This window comes from Heteronotia binoei, chromosome 10 (assembly GCF_032191835.1).
Source record: "Heteronotia binoei isolate CCM8104 ecotype False Entrance Well chromosome 10, APGP_CSIRO_Hbin_v1, whole genome shotgun sequence".
Lineage (NCBI taxonomy): Eukaryota > Metazoa > Chordata > Lepidosauria > Squamata > Gekkonidae > Heteronotia > Heteronotia binoei.
The window spans coordinates 67,034,117-67,058,770 of record NC_083232.1 but is presented as its reverse complement, the minus strand read 5'-3'; the positions used below and the strand labels follow the sequence as shown (position 1 = coordinate 67,058,770).

Sequence of the window (24,654 nt, the reverse complement as noted above, 5' to 3'; positions counted from 1 at the left end):
TTTGAGAATGAAATGTGGATAATGACACCCACTGAAGTTAAGGCACATGAAGTCCTTGGCTGTTCATAGGTTTTTCTGATTAGTTAGGCCGAGTAATGGATATCTTGGCCCTTTGAGATAATGCTGTCAAAGTCAAGTTACTTTAAATACCAGCTGTTCTTTTCTTTGAACATATGAAGCTGCCTTATACTGAATCAAAGCCTTGGTCCATCAAAGTCAGTATTGTCTTCTCAGACTGGCAGTGGCTCTCCAGGGTCTCAAGCTGAGGTTTTTCACACCTATTTGCCTGGACCCTTTTTTGGAGATGCCAGGGATTGAACCTGGGACCTTCTGCTTCCCAAGCAGATGCTCCACCACTGAGCCACTGTCCCTCCCCTTATCAGTCTCATAGTTCTGTTCTACAGACGTAAATTTATAGAAATATGTTGTTTACCAAGTTCTTTGGCATGCATCGCTGCTTATGTTATATTAGAGGCATTAATTTTCACAAGATCAATTTCATTCTGGGTAGGCAAAACAAGAGCAGATATAAATGCTTGCTTCAACTGGTCAAAAGCTTGCAGGTCATCTGGCACCCAACAAAATCTGGTAAATTTCTGCTGAAAGACATTAACAATGAAATCTGGGAAATGGAATACAGAGTTTAGAAGACCCAGGAATCTCTGGATATCTTTGATGGGCTTTGCCAATGTCTTCTTCAGAGAAGATAAATCCCAGGAGCAGCAAAAAGAAGGCAGTACCTTCATAACTTCAAATTGAGAGTTCTTTAAAAGTTTCCAAAGGGGGGGGGGACATATTACATTGCCCAACATGCTTCAATAAAATTTTTCATTGGAGGTGGCAATTGCATGTTCTACTGTCACATAAAGGGTTTCCAAAGTATTTGGGTTAACACAACTTGTGACTCATTTGAAGCATTTTTTTGTCACAGAAGAATTGTCATCTCTGATTAGGGTTTTACTGAAATACATTGGCAACTTAATACCTTTTTCTTCAGCTCTCACTTCAAGTTCATGTTGTTTTTTCTGAGTCCTAAGAACTCAATGTGACTCTTGTCAAATTTTCCTAGCTACTCACGTTGTCCATGGCGACACAGACTATTTCATTTCCTGTCTATGACTGTCATACACATGCTGCTCCAGAGCACAGATAAGAATGTCTTATAGACAACCACAAAGATGTGTAGAATGTCTCTTAGGGTGTACTTAATGAAGAAATGGAAAGAAGATAGTGCATTCTCCCCCCCCCCCCCCCAGAACAAAGTGTATATAATGTGTTCCATGTCACATGCACTCAGCTCCCACTCCTTCTGATTGGGCTGTATGTTCCCCAGAGTTCCAGCTTAATTAATACATGAACAGACTGGAAAACTGATACTAGGGCTAATCACTGGTAGTAATGGATGAAGGATGCTAACTCACCCTTCTTCATGGCTTCCTGTGAGGTGGTCTGGTTCAAAGTTTGATAATGGCATATATATGGACAAGTCTTTTCTTCCCCCAAAACAAGTAATACTGGTGTTCATGCCTGTGAGGACAAAGACCAGATGAATTCCTTTCTCAAGCTCTTTTGGATACACTCATTCAAGGCCACCTAGCTCAAAGTATCTTATATTCTTAGTATCTATGTCCCATGACTGGTGCTGTGAACAGGCAAAACGGATCTTTCTACAAACTTGAAAAGAGTCTTAGTGTTGCATAAAAATGTAAAATCTTTATAAAAAATCACTTGGGACATTAAAAAAATCTAAAATAATAAAAGGAACACCTGTAGCTTTAAATAACAGGTTCTTTCCAGCTAGGCAACCACAGTATTGCTTGCTGGGTTCGGACAGTAAAATGCAGGGGGAGGAGGCAGGGCCCTTTCCAGGCCTATTCTGGCCTTTGAGGGAGGACGCATTAGAGCCAGGCCTGACTAGGGTTACCAGCTCCAGGCTGGGAAGTTCCTGCAGATGTTATGGTGGAGTCTGAGAACAGAGTTTGGGGAGGAGAGAGGAATCATCCAGATATAATGCCACAGAGTCCACCTTCCAATCAAGCCATTTTCTCCAGTGGGGCAGATCTGGCATTTAGTTGTCAATCTGGAAGATTTTCAGGTGCCACCTGGAGGATGGCAACTCTACATCTAGAAGCAACCTTGGGGTGACTTGATACTACCTGACTTGCATGACTCAATTAGGCCTGGCTGCTTGGTACTGTTCAACAGCAGCCACCCTATGAGAACCAGGGGGAAGGAAAGAGGAAATAGTATGGGGAGGAGGAAACAGGGGGCAGTGAGGCACCCCCCTACAAGTCCTTGAGGGTTCCCTACCATGCAAGTGGGCGTGGCCCACTGACTGACACCACACAACTAGGCCATCTTTTTCCTAGGTAGAGACTGCCTAGCAGGAGGACAATTTAAGACAGAGGTGCAGATAAACGTAAGTTGGCTGCTAGGTGGGAAGGAGATAGGGTTGCCAACTACAACTTAGGAAAGATTTTTGGAGTAGAGCATGGGAAGGGTGGGGTTTGAGAAGATGAGGGACCTCAGAGGGGTATAGTGCTATAGACTCCACCCTCCAAACAACTATTTCTCCAGGGGAACACGGGCTGACAGCCTTAAGGTGGGAACTGGAGATCACCCAGAATTACAACTGCTCTCCTGATGACAGAGATCAATTCCCTTGGAGAAAATGCTGCTTTGGAGGGTGGATTCTATGGCATTATATCCTGCTGATGTCACTTCCCTCCCCAAGCCTCAAGGTGCCACCCCCAAATCTCCAATGTTCATGAATTAATTTGTACTTCAAAGACACTACAGTCAAAGATCAAGGACACTAAATATCCACTGTTGAGAGTGTTAAAAGTTTTGAGGAGACTGTAGAGTAATAGTAGTAGTATTTGATCTTTAGACCTTCAGCTGCAAACATGCTGAAGCTATATCCTGTGTGATAACTTGTAAAGCCAGATTAACACCTGCTTTTGTCACCTTTACTATAGTTCTTATAGTCCATACATGGATGGCATGAATGAAACACTCCTTAAAAAGATTATACACACTAAGTGCTTTATTACAACCACACACATTTAAGGTGACCCCTTTTTTCTTGATAGCAAGCCTTAAAAAATAAGAAAGCTTAGTCTTCCTTTCAGCTAAACAAGGTAGGTTGCCTGTGAAAGTTGTTCATTTTTATGCTGAACCTGAATAGGGTTGCCAACCTCCAGGTAGGGCCTGAAGTTCTCTCAGAATTACAATTTATCTCCAGACTACAGAGATTAGTTCCTGTGGAGAAAATGGAAGCTCACATTCGTGGTGTGAACTTCCCATACTCACATCCCATACTCTGCCCTCCCTAGGCTCCATCCCCAAATCTTCAGGAATTTCCTAGCCCACATATAGCAACCCTACTATTAGGCCTTCAAGATGCATCACTGTTCAGTAAATTTTAAGAAAGAAAACTTATTAGATGCTAACTATTTTGAAAATGCATACCAATATTACTGCTTTAATTTATAGAAGAACCATAACCCTGTCGTTAGTTTGTATCCTAATGTATATCAAGGAACATTTAAGAACAAGAAGATCTTGAATTGCAGTTATGCAGTATAATATTTTTAGGAACCACTAATACACCAAATTTCAATCACGTTTTCAGTAGGTCTCAGGGCGGGGGTGGGGGAGCAAGTAGTAATGATGGAAATGCTTTGTTGAAAGAGTAAACCATTAGTAACTATTTGGAAAACCATCACATAGCAATTCTGTGGTGTACTTCCCACAGAGGCCACTGCACATTTGAAAGCCGACGCTGAATGCACAGGAGTGTATTTGCCATTGCCACAACTTTTCAAAAACTCTCTGTCCCTAAGGAGCAACAGAAACAAACAGGACTATCCCTTGGATGAGTAAAGAGACTAGATGTCACACCACCATGAGGAATATTTTTAGTATATTTATTTATTTATTAGTAATTTTTCAACAGAGTACTGGATTGTAGAACTGGACAGCATTATTTTCTGGTCGTTTTCTAGTTCTCATAAAAACATCATGCAGAGAAATGTGTAACCTTTTTCGCACACAGCTTACCTTGCAGTCACAATCCTGTTCCCTCCGCAGCATCTGTCGGATTTCCCACCATCAGCGCCGGAGTTACAGGAAGTGCCGCAGCTTTTGCATAGCAAACGTAAACTGGGTTTTAGCGGTTTACGTTTGCTACGCAAAAGCTGCGGCACTTCCTGTAACTTCAGCGCAGATGGTGGGAAATCCAACCAGATGCTGCGGAGGGAACAGGATTGTGACTGCGAGGTGAGCTGTGTGCAAAAACGGTCTGTGTTATGGGGCTACAGACTATCAGGGATGAACAAAGACTGTATTCCCAATGTTGTTTCTTTTATACTTGTTTATATTTTTGGTTCTTTGCTGTTGTTTTATTTCTTTTTGCTTTTGGTCATACAGACTTATTTGTATTTTATATAGTGTAAAATGTTTATATTGCTGCACACATCTCTTCTAAAAGGATTTTTATTTTACGGGGGGTGGTTAGGTGTAAAGAAGGGATTAAAGAAGGGATTAAATTTAGAAGTTAAAATAAAACAAAACCATTAGTCTGGTTCACCAAAGGAAGATTCAAACCTGAAATGAGAATTTTTGAGAGAGTATGAATTAAAAATTCTGAATTCAGTCTAGAGTCCAACTGCATAATAAAACAATACTACAAAGCTGCAATCAACTTCCCATATTGTTTAAGGCTTTTCTTAACTTCTGTACAATGAAAATTGTCATTGATCAGTAGAGAAAAACAGTGACATTTACGTGATTGGCGAATGACCTATATGCAGCACACAGAATCTAATGAGCTATTTTCAACATGAAGGAAGGCCATTTTGTAGCTTTCATATGCTAAGACTTACCACTCAGTGAGATTCCACCCGACCCCCCCCCCCACACACACACACATTTTTCCTTCCTTGTCCACGCCATATAAAAGTAAATCAGGTGTTTTAAGATGTAATATTTTAAAATGAAACAGCTACTTGCAAAAAGCATGCATCTATCGAGATCAATGAGAATTTCCTATTGTCTAGATCAGGGGTGGCCAACGGTAGCTCTCCAGATGTTTTCGCCTACAACTCCCATCAGCCCCAGCCATTGGCCATGCTGGCTGAGGCTGATGGGAGTTGTAGCAAAAAACATCTGGAGAGCTACCGTTGGCCACCCCTGGTCTGGAACCAAGATCTTGCCTGGTGCCTACAAGGCAATCTAGAAAAAAAAATAACAAACATTCCACCCCAAAACACTATTCATATAATTTATGAGCCAAAAAGATTAATGATTTATTACCAGGCTCATTAATCAAACAAGGGGGAGAGGAGGGAAGAAAGAGAACAAGAACTGAGTGTGTGTTTGTGTGTGTGTGTGTGAAAGGACCAATTCCACTGTTCAAGTCAATTAGGCCCTGTAAAGCTATTACACTCAGAAGAAGCTACAATATTATTGAGGCTTCCCCGAGTGTATTCAGAGTATAAAATAAATGCTATTATTCAGGAGATACTGAATTGCTAAGCTTCTTAAATTTGTACAATTGGGAACCTGCAGTACATTAAAATGCTGAAACTCATTAAGAGCCTTTTCCACAGCCTTAGAATCATTGGCATTCACAGCAGTATTTAGAACAATAAAGCACTCCCCACACCTAACAAGAGAGTGACTTCCGTTTCTTCAGCTCAACTTTAATGAATCACTGAGGTAGAACTTGTACCCAGCCTCTCAGTCAACTTCTGTCTTTAGAAACACACACACAATATTTTTTAAAAGAAAATGCTAATGTCCCAAGCCAAATAAACAAAATTTGCACATGCTGCCATACTAAAAAAAGCTCCAACAATTCAGTTAACATTGATCTCTTGGTTTAGAGTGTAATTTAATTCTCTCCCTTTGCCAATAACAAGTAAATCACCTTCAAACTTACAAAACAACCTATTTTGTTCTGTGAGCATTGGTATTCAACTCCCATGGAGAGAGAAGGGATCTGTGTGTGCTTCCTGAAGCTGTCATCCTTTGGTGTGAAGGGCAAGGAATCAGTTGCCTCAGTGCCTGTTATCATTAATGTGAGGAGCACTTCATCTCTCTGAGTGCCCCAAATGAAAATCTCTGTTATTCTCCTGACTGCAGTTATAGAATCTATGTCCACAGCAAGGCACTAAAATAGACAGCCAACTGACAGAATCTCACACAATGGGGCCACATGCTGAGTGTATTTCCTGCACTTTGTGCGGCAGAGAATGAAACCGAATCAGCAGTCAAGAGCTGCAAGATCATGGTAGCACATCCCCTAGCACAGTTTGGAAGATACCCAGAGAACTCTGCAAAGATTCCACTCTGTTCGTTATAATGCTTGGCTTATATACATGCCGGTGGCATAATGGGGAAGTGGAAGGATGGACTGCATCACTGAATGCACCTTGGCAGAAAAACTCCATGAACATAGAAAACTAGCAAAGTCTTTGTTCACTGTTTTGGTTTTCCATCAGTTGGAAGTTTTCAGCATAGGAGAGCAATCCCAAATCCTCTGCCCAGGGCAAGACAGTCATGTGAATGGTCCTTTCTACCACCATGCCTTATGATTATTTCATTCCTCATTTTATTACCTCATTCCTAAATGAGCTACATTTTTGATCCACAGTTCCCTCATGAAATCATCACTATGACACATTAATAGTCAGCATGGACCAGCTTTGCTGTTCTTCAACTTTACTTCAAGACTTAAAATAAAGTATAGAGAAACAGACTGGGGGGATGTTACAAAAGCCTCTTCTGCCAAATTTCACTGTTGTGTGTGTGATGTGTGTGTGTGTGTGGGCGGGAATCTGTGCTTCTGGAAATGTTTACTAATGAAGATTTTATGTCACCTAACTTATTTTATGTTGAATTACATTTCAGCTTTGTTTGAATTATTTACATTCTTGCTTTTCACCTGAGCATTCCAGAATCCATGGTAAAATATATTTTAAAAATTGATAAAATATAAACATAATTTGTTAACACTGAAAAACAACAACTACAAAACATTAAAAACACCTAATGGCCACACCAGCAGGATATTCCACCTTTTCCTGCGCTCAAGCTGCCCCCCACCCCGAAATCTCCAGAATAACTGTTTTGCAGCCTTGTTGGAAAACCAAGAGAGCTACAGCTCCCCTTACCTTTTCTGGGAGGTTATTCCAGAGGCATGAGGCAGCTACTGAGATAACTTGGCCCCAACTTTTGTCAAATGTGCCTTAGACAAAGGAGGACTGCCAGTAAACCGTGCTATGCAGAATGAAGTTGCAGCAGGAGAGCATGCAGTGAGAGAAGGTCCTTCAAGTACATGGGCCCTGGGTCTTGAGGCTTTAAAGGTAAGCACCAACCCCATGAACTGGTTCCGGAAACTTCAGCAGCCAGTGTAGGGACCTTAGAATAGATGGGATACGGGAACGCAACATCTTAAAAGCAACATTAAAGTAATAGAAATAAAGCCTCTGCAATTAACTTCAGTGCTAAAGATATACTTTAAATTTCAATATTTTTATATATTGAAGCATTTTAAAAATGCTTCAAAGTAACTTGCCTTTGTGAAAAAAACAATTTTAAAATTATTTTATTATTTCATATAATCGTAAAGGGTTGTTTTGTTGTTATACAGTTATATAGACATAGTGTTATGGTCTTGCAAGGTGAAAGGCCTAATATTATATTTAAAATATTATATTTAAAAACATTTGAAAGTATATTTAAATTCTGGCACAAAAGTAATGTTAAAGGTGTTCTTTTATATTTTATCCTGTGCTGAAGTGCCAGTACTCTTTAGAAAGGCAACAAAAGTTTAGAAAAATCTAGCACAGGAAGACACTAAGTAGTCCCCAGAACTAAACTGAGCAAGCACCACCAAGGTGGTGTAGTGTTTAAGAGCGGCAGCCTGTAATCTGGAGAACCAAGTTTGATTCCCTACTCCTCCCAGGGCTGGATTAACAATTAGGCCAAGTAGGCACTGGCCTATGGGCCCCCACACCTTTAGGGACCCCAGCTGGCTCCCCACCTGTTTCCCCCCTGCTTGCAGCCCTCTCAGCCTGCATACCCAGCCAGCAACTGAGTTGCCTGACTTGCCTGGGGTGGCTGCTGCTGCCATCATCATCAAGTTTGCCTCTTTCTGCCTCTCCCCCACAACTTTGTCAAAGGGGCTTTTGAGATGGTGCTTGCACACTGCAGCGGCAGGGTGGGCGCTCCAACTCTGAGATAATTTGTGAGCCCCCCCCCCCAAGATTTTGACTGCCTAGGGGCCTAATCCCACCCTGAGTCCTCCCAATGAAGCCAGTTGGGTGACCTTGGGCCAGTCACAGTTCTTTCAGAGCCCTCTCAGCCCAACCTACCTCACAAGGTGCCTGTTGTGGGGAAGGGAAGGAAATTGTAAGCCACTTTGAGACTCCTTAAGGTAGAGAAAAGCAGGGTATAAAAATTAACGCTTCTTTCTTCTTCTTAGGCAGCAACAACAGCACGCAGGCACACAATATGTTCAGAGTCATATACTTGGTACCCAAACAAGATAGACAGGCATAAATAATTCTCTTTTACATACAGCTTAGTTAAGCAAAGAGATGGAGAACCTATTCATTTCCAACCTCCAAATGAAGGAAATGCCAGTATTTCATTCTTATGTAGCATCCCAAAACCACTCCTTACAAACTAATGTTTGGTAGAAATCTGGTACACAAAAATCTATTAGTGCAATCCTCTTGGAACTGGTACCACCTACTCTGTCCCTTTTCTCCAGTGCCTGGAAACATAAAAGCAAACTTCATACTGGAAGGAAGGGAATGCTTGTATTCAGTGGCGGACTGGCCAGGGTGTCAGCTTGCCCAATGCCAACTGGGCCCCCCGCAAATCAAACTGAAACAAATCAAACTGAAACCACAAGATGCCAGAATGTCAAGGACTGACTACTTTTAGTTACAATAAATATACTATGGAACATTTGGATTTAATTTTGATTAGTTAATTTTGGAATGTCCATCCCATTAAGTTGTTGCATCTACATATCGGTAGGCAAGGAAACACTAATGATGCATAAGCAACAGATTTGGGCACATCTGAAGCACCTTCACAATTATTCTTACAGATATGATAGTTATTATGTGTCACTGATCTAACCATCCCTGCATGGAATATTGCCTTAGGTGAAACACTTAAAAAATGCATGATTACATTCAATAGACACTATCAAATGTTTCAGAATAAATTAATATTTTGTTTCCCTTGCCATTGAACATATTGCTATGAACATATTAATGTGCCTTATACTGAATCAGATCCTTGGTCCATCAAAGTTACTACTGTCTACTCAGACTGGCAGTGGCTCTCTAGGGTTTCAGGCAGAGGTCTTTCACATTACCTACTCCCTAATCCTTACTGGAGTTGCCGGGGTCTGAACCTGGGACCTTCTGCATGCCAAACAGCTGCTCAACATCTGAGACACAGCACCTCCCTCAGTTTACTGTCAGTTGAAATACCACTTACTCATTTCACTAAGGTCCCTGGATTTCTTTCAATGGAACACTGAGGGGAGAGAAAAAATGTTCTCCCAAATTTAGTTGCAAAAACATCTTTTATGTCACTAAGGAGCTGTGGTGCTTTGTTTTGTTTTTTCCTGACATATTATTATATTGAGACCAAAAAAAAATCTAGATTAAAAAACAAGTAACATTCTTCAAATTTTCTCTACCCATTATCAGCTGTAAGAAATGTTGCTTAGACCATCATCTGACAAGGGCTCTTAATGACTGATTGCCCATGTCTTGGGAATTATCTATTGATTGATTGCCCATCTCCTACACAGGTGCTGAGCTGAAGTGATTGGAGAATGAACCAGCTGTGATAACTGGAACAGAGTACACTCAATTGGATGCTAGGAGTGATGGACAAGTTTGTGACAATATGTTTAGGGTGGAAAAAGAGCTTACCCTTATATGGAAATGGCATGGTTGAAGGGAGCAGGTGGGTGTAAGTGAAAGTACAGCCAAAGGACTCACAGTGAATCTTTGGCATTTTTTAGGGCAACTTAAAGCTAGATAGACATTTTTAAAAGACTAAGACAAAGACTTTGGGACTAGCCAAGAAAGACATACTGATTTAAAAACTCATGTTCTAAAACACTTTTCATTCTTAAAATCTAGAGAATGACTAGAGAAAAATAGTGTGTATAATGGATTAGCTATGAGTTGGGAAATTCCTGGGAATTTGGGGAGTGGAGCCTGTGGAGGATAAGTTTTTGGGAGAAGGGAACTCAGCAGGGTATAAATGCACAGAGTGCATCCTACAAAGCTGCCATTTCCTCCAGAAGATGAGTTGTAATTCTGGGAGATCTTCAGGCCCCACCCAGAGGCTGGTAAGCCAAGGGTCATATGGGTTCCAAATATATATATATATTTGGGATGACAGGAAATGAATCATGGTGTCAATCACTACCTTGCCTCCCACTAACATCTTCACTTTCAGTTTGCATTTTAGCACTAATAGTAATGCTTACATCAGCAAACTACAGTTAGCATTTGGTTTCAAGTGGGATTCAATTTCTGATTTGCAAAGAAAGCTGTATCCATAGCTTGTTGCTTCAGGCACTGTGGAAAGGACTGTACGAATAAGTCAGCTAGCACAATCTTGCTCAGTTCCCTTCTTTGCTGCATCCACTCTCAAAGCAATGCTCAGATGGTACATAGTTGATTTCCCAGCCATTTCCTGACCAGCTACTGGCTAACCACATGCCTGCTTACCATCACATACATATACATAAATGCCTCTGGTCATTCTCTGTTAGTTATAATAAATAATATGGTAAAATAACTGATATATCTCTTTAGGTTCAGATCTATTATGATCAATTAGATTTTCACTATTGGCCACAGATTAGTTCCTAATATAAAATACTAATTCTAAAACATGACATCTCCTTGGAACAACTAACATCATGAGTAGATCATGCATGCAGAATGCTAACATTAAAATACAAAGGGCTCAGGGCTTCAGTGCAAGTGCACAAACTGGGGATTCGACATGAATGTGGTACCAATACAAAGAAAAGTACTTCAGCCTATACACATGAAAATCGCAGAGCTTCTTTTAAAAATTATAGAAATATATACACTGCTAAAAATGAAACATACTGTCAGTAAAGTACTCATGGGGTTAATATAGTTGATAATACACACACAGCTTTATGTTGCAACTTTCCATCCCCACTCTGCTACACTTGCTGCCTTGAAGAAAGAGAATTTGAGAGTACAGATTCACCACAGTGCTGTTGATATAGCAGGTTATCTCTCTCTCTCTCTCGGCTAGGGAGCAACATAGCAAGCAAGGGAGAAGGCAGTGGACATTCATTGTCACATAAAGTACAGCCTCAAGCAGGACTTTACAGAGGTAACATATAAAATCCCCTAAACATAATTAATAGCAGTTCTATAATTTCTGGACAGTGGAAAAGAAAGCAGTTAGCATCTCTCTCTCCCTCCTCCTATCTTGCCTGCACTTCCTTAATTGGCATAGTATGGCGCTGTGTCCTCTCCTCAGAGGAAGAGATAAGGTGAGAAACCTCTAAAAACACTATGTAGGGCTGCCTTAGTGCCACTCAGCACCTGCACTACGGCAATGCTGGGATTCCTCAGGATAACAACAACCAGCAATTTCATTTAAAAGAACCTTTTCATGTATTTATTTTAATCGGTGTTTTATGGATGCTCCATGTGTTTCTAAGTAAAATATAAAATATAACAACAATTTAAAAAATGACTTTTTTTTCAGATTATTTGCTTGCATCAATGCAGTGTTAATATGATTATCAATGATAGTTTTTGACATCACAGAAATAGAGGTTTCTATACAACTTTGGCAGCAGCTTCATTAGTAGTGCAGGAGGTAAAGTAGAAGACTATTGGAAAGTAAGGTTCTGAAAACCGAGACTTTCCCAGTAAATTGGAACAGCTGGAGGATAAGATCACAGTAGCTGCAGTCAGACTGGCAGCTTGGGGCATTTTGGAGATGGCACTAAGTACCATCAGACTCCCATCCTTATCCAGTCTCACTGTGCACTTCTTCCATGGTTGATCATTCAGGTTAGTGCTGTGTGTCAACCATGGAGTGTGCAGTCTGGTTCTCTTCTTTTTTTAAAAAAATAACTTTTGACCTTTTTTTGGGAAAACATTTCAAAATGTCCATGCACATATCTGCCATCAGTTTAAAAAAACAGAATGGCAATATCAGAATTAAAGGTTCACATTTCCAAATCAGATTGAGTGTGCACTGATGGAGTTCAGACATTCAGAAATGTGGGATGAATCCATGAACAACAGAATTCACTTGGTGTCTATTTATGTCATATTCAACTCATCTTACAATGGGGCTGCCAGAAGTGGCTGTATGACCAAGCCCTTTTAATCCATTAGGAAAATGGAACTATATTGGGCCAAAATGCCCATTTGATCATAGCCAGTGTTGTGTTCAAGAAGCTAGGTGTTGCATATCAGCAATGCCATTTTGTGAAATGACAGGTGACATGACAGATACTTTAAGGATTTAACACCTTGGAAAAGTCCCAGTATTGGGACTCCTCTGCTTCATAGATGTCTATCAAAGAGCAGCAATGGCAAATCCTAGCACATGAATGATTCATGTGGGGAAAAGAGTTGATTTAACAGGATCATTATTTCAGAAACTGCTGTATCTAGATAGAACATATAAAATCTTGGCAAGCCTTGGGATCTATCTACCCATTGCAAAGTTCCCATAATTGTTATTTATGGAACAAAGTTTGAGTCCAGCGGCATCTTGGAGATCAACAATGTTTCATTCTGGGTATAAGCTTTCATATGCATGCATGCAAGCAAACTGACCTGATCAAGCGTGTATGCACACAAAAGCTTATAAATTTTTTTGGCTTTAAAGGTGCCACTGGACTCAAATTTTGTTCTATTGATTCAGACCAACATAGCTACCCACCTGAATCTATTGTTATTTATTATTTGTGTTTTATATTATTACCTAGTACTACATTTAAAAAGTTATGGCTCTAAGTGTTTTGGAGGTGTTCACTTACAGGCTTCCCTGTTTTTCTCTCACATACACAAACATGCATTCTGATTCAGCAATAATAGCTGGGGGGGAGGGGGTCAAGCCAGTAAATTCAATGCAAATCATCAGTGCTGTCTTATACTGCTAACCTCTAGAAACAAAGTTAGCATGGCAAATGAAGAATGACTTCATCATACAGTTTTAAATGTATGTTTTAGATGTTTTAAATATATGTTTTAGCTTAAGTATTTGAGTTCGGTTATCTGAAACTGTGAAGCTGGACATTATTTGTTGGACAAGAACTGAGATAGGATTGGCTAAAATACAGCCCTGCAAGGAGGCAGGGGAGGTCCCTAGAGTCTTGGTGAAGGAGAAGCAGGAGAGACTGCTTAAGAATGACAGCCAAAAACATGGCAGTTGAGAAGGACTATGAGTTTGAAAGTGCACTGGGTAGGACTGAAGAATATAGTTATGGAATCAGAGAAAGGTTTACAGGACAACTAGGAAGTACGTATATATTAGTTTAACATCTGAATTAAACCACTTCCTCAAGTTGCTTGAACAGATTGTGATAGGTGTAGGTTTGACTATTTTATGGGTTTTTTTCATAACTTGTTTCTTTGCAGGGGGAAACCCTTTGGTTAAAGGTGCCTTGTTAATCTCCCATGCCTATTATTATCCCTGTACCCAGGGTTTATGAATAAAGTGATCTCCCTCTAAACAGGGACTTCACAAGAAACTTGAGTGAAACTAATTCTGTGTCATTTAAAGAAACATTTTGGAGTGATGGAAATAGAAAAGGAAGTACAGCTAGGTGATAAGGTATGGGTCAGTGAACTACCCAACTTGAATCTACCTACCTAAGCAAACAGGCAGTAGCAGAGTGAGGTGCTAATGGACACTACCCATAGCCCAGGCAGTGTTCTGTCAAATGTTTTGAACTTGCCCTCCCTTTTGTTCTTGTTTTTTGTCACCTCTCCCTGTCACAAGTCCAGCACCAATCACCTGTTTCACAAGTGAGTATTTCACAGGCACTCTTGTATGTAGCCCTGTATAACCTGACTGTTTCAGCATTCACAGCTCTGAGAGTTTGGGCTACCTATCTCAACTTTAGCATTAGATGAGGGATGGAATAGGATCATGCTGATTTCTCCCTTGCTGACATTGGTGGTGGTTCTGGATGTCTCAGCATTGGAAGTGGTGGGGCAAAGGGAATGCATCTACCCTCCTCAGGGACAGTCTTGGTGAATCTGGGGCCCTGGGCAAAAGTCCAGGATCACTGCCACCCCACCCTACCCCTTGTTGGGGCCAAGCAAGGGATAGCCGTCATTCCATGAGAGGTGTGTAGGGAGCTACTGTTGCCACCAGAAAATAGCTGCCTGGGCTCCATATGGGGCAGGAGCATGGGGCAGCAGGAGCCTGCTCTTCTTCTCTTCTCCCCTTTTTTGGTGGGGTATGTGTGGTTCTCCTGAACTGTGGTGCCCAGGGAAGTTGACAACATTGCCCATTGCCCAGCATTACTCTCTTGATCAATTTGGGATTAGAGCAAGTAGCATCAGGGCTGTTAAGTCTACTTTATTAATTGCTAGGACTAATTGTTTTCAGCAATCCTTGATACATTATACAGCTATTGACTGCAAAACATTGCTATCATTTTGTATATGGAGTTTTCAGTTTCTCACTCCACTCTTTCTCAGGAGACGAATACTAGGCCATGATTATATACATCATCAAAAGCAACACTGAAAAATAGAAATAAGGCCACCCCTGATAATGTATCACATATAAATAAGAGTAGAAAATAAGAGTTACAATACTTAATTGTGTACAGCTCCTAGGGAACAAGAATTGTTTGAAATTAAGGATAAATACAACAAAATTTAATTCATGCTCCTTCTAACACTTGGTAAAGGATGTTATGCATTTCCCACACAGCTTAATGCTAACTCCCCAGGGATTATATTACTATTTATTGTTTCCTTTGCTCAAATAAAACACCTGTCGGGGTCATCTATTTGAAGAATTTTTAATATAGCAGCCTCACACTATGGCGAGTGAAGAATGTTTATTCTGGTTAGATTGTTGGCTTCCCTCTCCCTTCTGCCCCCAAGGTAGGTGCATAATGATTTAATAACAGAAACAGCATGCCCACAAACCTTTCTGCCCCGTATTTAAATAAAAACTTAATATATTTGAGATCTGGGTGTCAGTCTATACTGTTACTTCAAGATCTCCACTTTATGAGTAGAGTGGTATCCCTAGGATACACCATCCTTCTTTTATAAAGTCCTGCCTCAAAGTGTCAGAAGTTAAAGAATTTTTTTAAAAAACGGCATAAATTGCTGTCAATCATTAAACCCTTTCATCTGCTCTCAACATCAAAAGGCATTCTGTTTCCTAAATGAAGGGATCAATCACTCCACATCACATCTGCTGGTAAGAACAATACTTCCATGCTGTCACCTCCAGGGACACCTAGTTCAGACACATGTAATTTAACATTCAAGACCAACCAAATAAACATATGCAAGTAGTGAACCAGTGGTGCATACCTATTCTGCACTCTTCTGGAGTTCTCTAGTCTTTCCTAAGATGATACACAGTATGGTGGTTGGGTGCCATTTAAAGTCATGATGGGATGGATCCAGGGGAAGAAGCCATTTCTTGAGCAAGATGTTATTTCACAAGAAAAGTTAAAGGTAGTCCCCTGTGCAAGCACCAGATGTTTCCGACTCTGGTGTGATGTTGCATCAAGATGTTTTCACAACAGATTTTTTATGGGGTGGTTTACCATTGCTTTCATCAGTCATATACACTTTCCTCCCCAGCAAGCTGGGTACTCATTTTACTGACCTTGGAAGGATGGAAGGCTGAGTCAACCTCGAGCCAGCTACCTGAGCCCAGCTTCCACCGGGATTGAACTCAGGTCATGAGCAGAGTTTGGACTGCAATACTGCAGCTTACCACTCTGTGTCATGGGGCTCATCACATTTCACAAGAACCAGGGTACAAAAGGAAAGACTTATCAGTGTAAAAGATGCTGGAAATCAAATCTCCATCAACAACAACACACACAGTTCTTGGCTTGTTTCTTTTATACTGATTTCTAACATACAAACAATTGCCAGTGGTATGACCTTTGTCAGACTTCTGTTTCTAGACAGTTTACTGTCAGTGAGTAGCAATAACTGGTACCTGAGACACTATAAGCAGAACAAAGGTATTAAAAGAACTCTCACTCACATTTAATGGGAAACAAGTTGGTCTGTGGTGAGGAACTATACTGGTATACAATTTTATTCAGGCATAATCTAAAGCATTAAATGGTCAGCCATTCATTCCAAAGGCCAATGTGATTTGTTACAAAGTACAAAGATGCCAAAATCATGCTCTGCCATGATTTTGATATGAAACATTTAGATAGGTCTTTAAACCTTGCTGGGAATCTTACTTTCCTTTCTTTATAATGTCTGGTCTTTTCCCTCACATGGTAAAAACCATAATGGTGCTCTTTCCTTTTTTGGAGTTCCCTTTTTTATTGTGAAACCAGACACAATTCTAGGATTTTTATGAGTAGAGCCCCAGAGATTATTTGTATTTTCTTTAAAAGCAGACAGACATTCAGTTCTAACCATGGCCCAAGAAGTGAGGGATTTAAGTTTTCCGCAACCTGAAACTGTCCCACTGGGTAAACATACAAATACAGATGAAAAATACCTCTCAACATTATAGATCAAAAAAATTCAATGGGTGGATAGTCATATATCCATTCACATGTGCCTTGATCACAATGCTGGGTTGCCAGTTTCCAGATGGGTTCTGGACAGTTCTCCCAGAATCACAACTGGACTTCAGACTAGAGATCAATTCCGGTGGAGGAAATGCCAGCTTTGCAGAATGAGTGCCATGGCATTTAAGCACCTTTCCTCCCCAATCTCCAGCCCCAAATCTCCAGGAATTTCCTAACCTGGAGCTGGCAACTCTACACAACCAGAATTCACCTGTATGCCTGTTGTTTAAACACACATACACACACATACACACATTCTGTCAGTTCCATTAAGAGAAATCCTAGCATCACATTTGGTGTCTTTCTTTAGTACCAATCCAACAACAATGTGAGCACTAAAATGTGAAAGAAAAGTAAAACACCCAAGACACAGTGCATATTTTCATTAATTTGGCTCAAGGTTCAGATACATTATCCAAGTGCAAAACTCTTCCAGAGGCTGATACTGCATGCCTAGCTGCCAGACAGGTGTCTCTTCCAGGCACCCTCTAGCTCTGTGGTACTGTTTGCTCCAGCTTCCACTCCAAAGGCTTTCTGTGTTGCTTCTTTCCCACAGGGCTCCTTCTTTTTATCTTTTAACTTGTTCATTTCCTTCCTCTCCCCTCTAACACTGGATGACGCATCTCACATGAGATGCTGACACATGGATGGGACTGAGAAACAATACCCTTTCTTCACTGCTGGGAATCTGAATTTCAGAATGGAGCAAGTCAAGTGGCACTTTCTAGCACAACTGAACAGTAGCTGCAGGATGATCTAACAAGTCTGGCCTGAAAGTGACTTGATATGATCAGTTTGGAAGAGATCACCATGAGAAGATGCTTCTGTCCCATGCTTCAGTGGTTACTTACTTTTTATAAATGCACTCTGACCTAGTGAAACGGAGATGCCATGTGAAATACAGAAAAGAAATATGGCTGCCCAGTCACATCTAGTTTGGCCCAGTGCAGCCTAATTCTGAGGAGTCTGCAACTACTTTGATGCGTATTACCAGCCATGACCCAGCATGGGACACCATGGAGAAAATGCCATATGAAATGGAAATGAGACAATTTGGCAAAAGCAATTAAGAACAACACATTAATAAAACAGCTTTGAATAATCTCTGTGGGGAGGGCAATATTTAATTCCAAAACTGTCAGTAAAATTAACTCTTCTGTTTAATTCAGTGTTCCTTGATCAGCAGCAGAGAGCCTACAAAAGCTTTGAAAAACCTCTGCCAAGCAACTCGCTTTTTCAGGCTTAGGAAAAACAGGAAAATGTTTATGGGAATGGCATGGAAGGGGGAAACTGTTGACATCCACCTGCTCAATGAATTTAACTTAAATGGAGATTTTGTGTTTCCCAGATGTTGATCACAGAATTTCATCCATATGTTTTTAATATATTCTACACACAGGAGATGTATGTTTATATGGTAAACTGCATTCCCTTTAACTGGATAGCTATGTATGTCCCAAGTTGTTGGCTCTCTCACCCCATTCTCTGTTCATGATGTGAAAGATGCTGGTGCTCATAAATTGCTATTATCTCTGAAATTTCATTATTTCATTATTTCATTATGCTTGTTTCTGTGTTCCCAGAACTGGCATAGTAAAATATATTTATCCTGGTTTAGAAAATCTTATCCAGGCACAAGATTTTTGACCTTTTCCACATGCTAGATCTCCGTTAAACACCATGATGGAGTGTACAACTGTATGCAGGCCAGGACGCTCTCTCTCTCTCTGATGGTGCTTACCAGCGCTGAGAACCAGTACTTTTTTCAGGGCCCTCCCACCTGAGTGGGAAATTGATGGACATTGATACATTCTTACATGTGTGTACTCTGCATCCCCCCCCCCCCATTTAAAAAAATGACTGTATGCAGAGCTTTATTTGAGCAGGAACACACAAGAATGCAGTTCCGGCTGGCCTGACCGGCAATGTGGCCTAATATGCAAATGAGGTCCTGCTGGGCTTTTTCCTTAAAAAAAAACCCTTTGAATATACTTCAAGATTAAGAGGAATGGGAGCAGCCTGCATATACTAGAGCTCTATGTGCACATCATAATGATTATAGTAGTTTCATTGAAATTTATTATTAGATGTGTTGACATGAATATTTCTTTTTAAAAATGGGGTAATAATTTAAAACAGAATAAATTAATAATGCTGTGATCACAAGACAGTACCCTTTTCCATGCAAAAGAAATTGCACCAGATGTTTTTTATATGCTCCAGGCACACCGCACAGTCCAAGTTCTTAGGTTGTCTAATGTTGTGTTGACATCATTTAGAAACAAAGCTTTGAAAGGCTGTACTCCAGTTTTCCCACTAGGATGTCTTTGGTGACATTTTCTGAACCTGCCATCCATTGTCAAAATTATTACATCAACAAACAAGGAAGCGGGACACATTAGGCCCACATCAGTACAGCTGCTCAAGCTTCCCAAACCTGATTACGTGTCACTCTTGATTGATGTCATAGCAATACCTTTCCTCATTCCTAGGGGCTCAGAGAAAAAAAAAGAGTGTGATGGCTGAAGCATATATGAATAACTTATTTTCAAATAGAATCAATTACTTTTGCAGCATATTTCACTGAGGCATGAGAGTATCCACAGCCCATAATTGCACACCTTGGGGAATATAGTTTTCTTTCAGAAAGTTAAATTTCTCCCAAATTTTACATCATTTGTTTTTAATCACTTCCATCACTATGAAGGATTTCTCTCCCCACCCCTCCTTTTTAGCTATGAAGGGTTTCATTGCTGGCTATAAACGTTGTCCTGACAAAAGTGGCAGAAACAATGCCATATGCAGGGCAGACTGATACTAGTTGTGTCTGGCAAGTATATCAAAAAGCCATTTATCTCTGCCCCTGCTTCCCAGACAAACCTATGTAACAACCAGTACTCATTCTCATCACTGTTATGATTACTGCCACTTCTTTTCAAGGGTCAAGTGATGCTGCCAGTTATGAAGGACTTTTGATGAGTTTCTACTGCATGAATCCCAGAGACTTGTCCTAGAGAACTTTCTCAAAGGCCCATTTCCTAAGTCTGATCCAGTTTCCTTCCACCAGCGTCTTTCTACAAGGACAGTAGAGATTCAGTGGAACAAAGTTTGAGTCCAGGAGCACTTTTAAGACAAAAAAGTTTAATTCTGGGTATAAGCTTTCATGTGTATGCACACTTCTTCAGATATTATCAGAGATCCAAATACATCAGCTGCCATTATCACTGCAGGTGGTTTGTCATTTGACAGGATGAGTTCATTATTATATTTTGCCCAAAGAAACAATGCTTTCCAGAATTGCTGAGGGCTGCAAATGTCTTGTGGTGTCTGTGCCTACTAAAGTAATGGACTGATTGTTTGGTTGTTCTACACTAGAGAACTACCCAGCTTAAGCCCCAGTCCACGCCTTCAATCACAAATCTGTTGGATCACGGAAACAATCCTTACGGAATATTTGTATACCTATTCATGTACATAGCTCATGTTGTCATGTACAACCTTTTAAGAGTTTGTATTCAGCAGAACTGCATCAAATCCCTTTTCTATAAATTGTAATAACTGTCCTGACTAATTAAGTGATATTAATTTGTTGGCCACTTATAGAAACCACAGTACTTTTTCTTTATGAAGGATATAGGACATACCTTCAGTATGCAAAGCATTTTCAGGTGTCAGTTATATTTAGGTTTTAGCTGTACACCTAAATGTACTAGGGCAATAAGAACTGTCAAATATATTGTCACGTAGCGAAGGACTTGTACTGTCTGTATCAGAAAATCAAGTCAACATGAAGCTGCTATTGAGAGCGGTTTCTTTCTCCCAAAGAACCCAGCATTTCTAGTCTCAAGCAAGCAATTTTTTAAAACCACAATCCCACAATGAAAAAAAAGCTGTGCTGATGCCTGAAGGTGATTTACATTTCAACTCCATAGGAAATACAAATTTGATGTTCAGTGATTCAAAATACTACTGAGAAATAAAACTGCCAGTTTTAAAAAAAATGCTTAGTCCCGAATCTGCTGCCAGTGCAAGACCTTTTAGCACTAAAATGCTCATATGTCACAGTCAATGTTCCCTCTAAGCTGTGGAATCTTGTGAGCAAAAATTCTACTTTGTGAGCATTAAAGTTGTGAGCTACTGCATAAATTAGTGTGCTCTAGGACCATTTTTCCTGAGTTGAGCCAAAAATGTGTGAGCTGGAGGCTAAAATATTGTGAGCAGCTAGCTCACACTAACTCACTAAAATATTGTGAGCTAGCTCACACTAACTCAGCATGTGGTCACAGTCCACATTCTGCAGGAAACATCCAGAATCACTGCACTGAGACAGTCAAGCAAAACTGAACATGGGAACACAAAGCCAAATCAGCATCCTGCATGCAAAGGACAAATTGAATCAAACAAGAGTAGCATTGCCAGTCCCCAGGCCAAGTGGGGGAATTTCCCAGTTTTGCAAGCTTCTCTCCACTTCCAGCCAGCTGGCTAGTGGGAGAAGCCCCACCCCAAGAGTCAAAATGTGCCTTTAAATCTCTGCAGGTTTAGAAGAAACTTGCAAACTGCATTTTGGAATGTGTGTGTGCCTATAAATCTCAGCAGGAGCAAAGCTGCAGAAGGCGGAGGTAAGCAGGCAGAGCCGTCTGGTTCTTCCCAGTGAGTGCGAGAAGCATGTAAAAAAGAAAGAAAGGATAATCCCTCTGTTTGTTTTGCATTGTTTTAGAAGTCATTTCTATAGTAAAATGGATAGTAAAATGTTAACTCAAACCTGAAAATCCACCCCTAGACTGCTCTGTTCCTTTCATTTTGCAGTGTTAGTCTGAAGACGTTGGTTGAAATAAAGCAGATTGTTACATTCAGCAATTCCCACAAGTAAAATGCCCCAGTGAGATCATAAAAGTGTGGGCTTGCAAACTGTGTTTATTTTGGCTGCTTTGTGAGTGAGTGAGTGAGTGTGTGTGTCGCTTAAATTAATAAAGCCATGCTTGGAAATGCTACCAAAACCTGGTAATGGACTTGTGGGAATATGACAAATTTCATTTTCATTTAGAGGAAGTGCAACTGCTGGGGAACCCTTTGAGGACAAGGAAATGAAGACTGTGTTCAGGGGAACTGCACTGCACTGGGGGTTTTTTTGGAAATGGGAAAGTCTGCATTCTCCACCCCCCAAATCCCCAGGTATTTTCTGCATGCTCCACCCTCAAAGTCCCCAGGTATTTTCTGGGTTGGTTCTGGCAACCCTAAATAAAAGGAATAGCTCTTCTGGTTTTTAATATGAATGATTACGAAGACCAAGAGGAACACTGAACTTGAGAAGGTTGAAGCAATCCACAGAAAGTGCAAGTTCAAGAAAAACAATGACATCTGGAACCCTTTCTAAGGTAAAAGGAAGGTGATTAAAGCTTTTAATAGCCACAGCAGAGCTGCCATTGTCTGCCAACTCAAACACCTAATGACTCCACTCATGAAAGAATGTACTGGGTGTCAGATCCTCTGTGTAAATTGGGTTTCTGGAAACTATTTAAGTCAAAGGATATACTGTCTTTTATCTCAAGCGTTTTGGCTCTACCTCACACCAGTTTTATAAGGCTAAAATGTATCAGTGTTTGAAATCTTCCCCAGAGCCTAGTGGTGGTCTCAGCAGAACATTTCTCAGTTACAGAGGTGCGCGAATGCAAACAAAACAAAACAAAATAAAAATTCATCATCATGCTGAAAAGCTTTTGACAACCTTCAGAAAGGTTTAAAAATGAAAAAAAGAAAAAGAAAACCCATACAAGCTATGTAAGACTAAGCTATCCCTTTTTCGAATGTGTGGTACTTCTTTCTTCATTCTGAACTAACAGCGCCTGGCAGCACCTAAAAGAGCCGTTTTACTCTTTCTCAGCTTGCACATATACATCTCACAAGACTTACGCTTCTGTCACTTCACATTTCCCTTTATGTAACATGATGGGTTTTGAGAACTCCTGGTTCTCAAATCCTAAGAGAACTTTTGCTAGCAGAACCCAGCTTCTTTTTATAAATTATTTTTAAGGAACCACAGGGTTTGCATTTAAAAGCCTTCAAAGAACTGAGTTGTAGTAATAACAGGAATACCTGCTACGAGGTCCAAGAGACACTACTCTCCCAAACAAAACAGATGTGTGGACCAGGGAAACACTTCTTTCAGCTGGCTGAGTTCCAGTCTTATCTACAGCAACAAAGTGAATCGTTTCAATAAATTCCAGTAGAAGGAAATGAAAAGTTATTTTAAGCAAAAGTAATCTTTGTTATCCAATAGCACTATTCATGAGCCCCATCTCCTACAATCAGATGGAAGTTCACATCAAATTTGGTGCAGCAGTCAAGGCTATGTGTGCACAGATCCATTAGAAAAGCCATGATGAACTATTCAGTGGAGAGAGAAGAGAACATAGACCAAAGCCAGGCCGCCTTGCGCTTCTTCCAGAACATGTGATTAGCCTATGACTGTATCACTAATGAAGTTCAGTGTGCCTAGCCCTGGCAGCTTGAGCAGAAGAAAAGCTGTGCAAACAATAAATATCTGCATGCATAGTTTCTCTTACATGTGCAGTGCATCTGAAGTAGGCTTCCCAACCCTCCCGCCCTGGTAGGGGACCCCAGGATTTCCACCCTCTTCCCCCACTCCCCAAAAAAACGGAAGCGGGGGGGGAGGGGGGAAACGGCGCCGGGGAGCATGGCGAGCCATCCAATCCTGGAGCAGGCGAGGCCGCCGCGCCACTGCCGCCCCCTCCCCACCCACCGCAGCTGCTCCTCTGAGATGGGCCCAGGCTGAGCCCATCTCGGAGGAGCAGCCAAGAGGCGGCAGCAGCGCAGGCAAAACCAGCGAGGCAAAACCAGAGAAGGGGAGAGCGAGGCAGGCCAGGAGTATGGCAAGCCGAGAATCCGGGCCCTTCTAGGACCCGGATTCACGGCTCGCCATGCCCCCAGCCCGCCTCCACCCCCCCTCCGATTCCACCCCAGAGGCGGAGCCGAGCGGGCGAGGTTGCCGCGCCGCTGCCGCCCCCCCCTGCCCCACCGCAGCTGCTCCTCCGAGATGGGCTCAGCCTGAGCACATCTCGGAGGAGCAGCCACGGCGAGCGGAGAAGAGGCGAAAGCCGCGCAGCGGTGTTGCCCGCTCCGAGACGGGGCGGCTCGCCACGCTCCCCAGCGCCGTTTCCCCCCCCTCCCCTAGCTCCACCCCAGTGTCTCCTGGCTCCACCCCCAAAGTCTCCTGGCTCCACCCCCAAAGTCCCCAGATATTTCTGGGATTGGATTTGGCAACCCTAATCTGAAGAGGGGTGAAGTGATATTAAATTTTCAGTTGCAGTAATGAAGAAGATATTGAAGATATTGGATTTATATCCCATCCTATACTTTGAATCTCAGAGTCATCACAATCTCCTTTTACCTCCCCCCACACAACAGACACCCTGTAAGGGAGGTGGGGCTGAGAGAGCTCTTACAGCAGCTGCCCTTTCAAGGACAACTCCTACAACAGCTATGGCTGACCCAAGGGAATTCCAGCAGCTGCAAGTGGAGGATTCAAACCTGCTTCTCCCAGATTAGAGTCTGTGTAAACCACTACACCAAACTGGCTCTGTCCTGTACATAGCTGCATACATGAGATGACCTGTAATAGCTACGTTATTTATTTAATTTATATCCCACCCTCCCTGCCAAAGCCAAGCTCAGGGCGGCTCACAAACCAAGGATTGACACAAGCACATTAGTGTGAGATGCAAGACATAGCTCATTGTTCAAATATCCTAGCCATCCAGGAGTCTTGGAAACTA

At 41.3% G+C, this 24,654-nt stretch overlaps 1 protein-coding gene across 6 annotated transcripts in view; it reads right to left on the bottom strand.

Annotated features, from left to right (window-relative positions):
- Positions 1–24,654, bottom strand: part of RBMS3 (RNA binding motif single stranded interacting protein 3) — a 1,175,542-nt gene that overhangs the window by 235,240 nt on the left and 915,648 nt on the right. The window lies entirely within an intron of this gene.